Source organism: Eurypyga helias, unplaced genomic scaffold (genome assembly GCF_000690775.1).
Source record: "Eurypyga helias isolate BGI_N326 unplaced genomic scaffold, ASM69077v1 scaffold2617, whole genome shotgun sequence".
Classification (NCBI taxonomy): Eukaryota; Metazoa; Chordata; class Aves; order Eurypygiformes; family Eurypygidae; genus Eurypyga; species Eurypyga helias.
The window spans coordinates 18,324-20,648 of NW_010260894.1; the positions used below are offsets into that span (position 1 = coordinate 18,324).

General features: G+C 49.8%; 1 pseudogene; it reads right to left on the bottom strand.

The window, feature by feature from the left end:
* Positions 1–968: 968 nt before the first annotated feature.
* LOC104512249 lies at positions 969–2,311 on the bottom strand (annotated as a pseudogene).
* Positions 2,312–2,325: the final 14 nt, after the last annotated feature.

The window sequence follows — 2,325 nt, forward strand, 5'->3', positions numbered from 1 at the left end:
GTCTGTTACCTGGCCAGCTATTCTGATGAGGAATGCTTTTCAGAATAAGATGAGAGGCATATTATAATTCAGATTGCAATTTGGGTTTACACACAGCTCTTCAGAAAAGCTGCAGTCTTCTGAAGGTAAAGCTGCCCTATACAGATTAAACTCCCCCAAATGACAGAATCGGGGAGAAAGGGGCAGGGGAGCTAAAGGCTGGGGAGAGGTGGGGACTGAGCAGGAGACTTCTCATGCAGACGATGCCCTTCTGTGGCCATTTGTCACCATGGGCCTGTTTGCAGGATGGGTTTTCTAAAGTATCTTGTCCTTTGCTTCTACACTTGCATGTTGTTACTGTGTTTTATGTGCAAAAATGACCAATGTCTTGCTGGTACTTTCATCCCAGTGATCTGATTCTACGTCCTGTAGCAATGTACTGTGGTTTATTCTTTATATTTTTATTACAGAATCACAGAATGGTCAGGGTTGGAAGGGACCTCTGGGGATGGTCTAGTCCAACCCTTCTGCCAAGGCAGACTCATCTAGAGCTGATGGCACAGGAATGTGTCCAGGCGGGTTTGGAATATCTCCAGAGAAGGAGACTCCGCAACCTCTCTGGGCAGCCTGTTCTAGTGCTCTGGTACCCTCAGAGTAAAGAAGTTTTTCCTCAAGTACAGGTGGAGCTTCCTGTGCTCCAGTTTGTGCCCGTTGCTCCTTGTCCTGTCACTGGGGGCAACTGAAAAGGGTCTGGCCCCATCCTCTTGACACCCGCCGTTTCAATATTTATAAGCATTGATGAGATTCCCTCTCAGTCTTCTCTTCTCCAGGCTAAACAGACCCAGCTCTCTCCACTTTTCCTCAAAAGGGAGATGTTCCAGTCCTCTCATCATCCCCGTAGCCCTCCTCTAGACTCTCTCCAGTAGTTCCTTGTCTTTCTTGAACTGAGGAGCCCAGAACTGGACACAGCACTCCAGATGTGGCCTCACCAGGGCACAGTAGAGAGGGAGGATGACCTTTCTTGACCTGCTGGCCACACTCTTGTTATTGCACCCCAGGATACCATTGGCCTTCTTAGCCACATGTGCATATTGCTGGCTCATGGTTAACTTGCTGTCCACCGGCACTCCCAGGTCCTTCTCTGCAGAGCTGCTTTCCAGCAGGTCACCCCCAGCCTGTACCAGTGCCTGGGCTTATTCCTCCCCAGGCACAGGACTCTTCACTTGCCCTTGTGGAACTTCATGAGGTTCTTCTTCACCCAACTCTCTAGCCTGTCCAGGTCTCGCTGAACAGCAGCACAGCCTATCAGCCACTCTCCCAGTTGGGTATTGTCAGCAAACTTGCTGCGGGTACACTACGTCCCTTTGGCCAGGTCACTGATGAATATGTTAAACAGGACTGGACCCAGGACCGACCCCTGAGGAACTCCGCTAGCCACAGGCTTCCAGCTAGACTCTGCGCCACCGATCACAACCCTCTGAATTCTGCCATTCAGCCAGTTCTCAATCCACCTCACTGTCAACTCATCTAATCCACACTTCCTAATCTTACCCATGAGGATTTTATGGGAGACCATGTCAAAAGCCTTGCTGAAGTTGAGGGACTCAAGTTGAGCCACTGCTCTCCGCTCACCCACCCAGCTAGTCATGCCATCATAGAAGGCTGCCAGATTGGTCAAGCATGATTTCCCTTTGGTGAATCCATGTTGACTACTCCTGATAACCTTCTTTTCCTCCAGATGCTTGGAGATGACATCCAGAATGAGCTGTTCCATCACTTTTCCAGGGATGGAGGTGAGGCTGACTGGTCTGTAGTTTCCTGGGTCCTCCTTCTTGCCCTTTTTGAAGACTGGAGTGACACTGACTTTTTTCCAGTCCTCAGACACGTCTCCTGTTCTCCAGGATCTTTCGAAGATGAAGAGTGGCTCAGCAATAACATATGCCAGCTCTCTCAGCACTCATGGGTGTGTCCCATCAGGGCCCATGGATTTGTGAGTGTCAAGTTTACCTAGCTGATCTCTAACCTGCTCCTCCTTGACCAAGGGAGAGCCATCCTTACTCCAGACTTTGTCTCTTACCTCCAGCATCTGGGATCCCTGAGGACCAGCCATGTCAGTAAAAACTGAAGCAAAGGCGGCATTCAGTACCTCTGCCTTCTCTATATCCTCCATCACTAGGGTACTGTCCTCATTCAGCCACCAGGCTACATTTTCTCTAGTCTTACTTTTGCTGCGGATGTACTTGTAGAAGACCTTCTTGTTGTCCTTAATGTCCCTTGCCAGTTTTAGTTCTAAGTGGGCCTCAGCCTCCCTCACTGCATTCCTTGCTGTCATGGTTTAACTCCGGC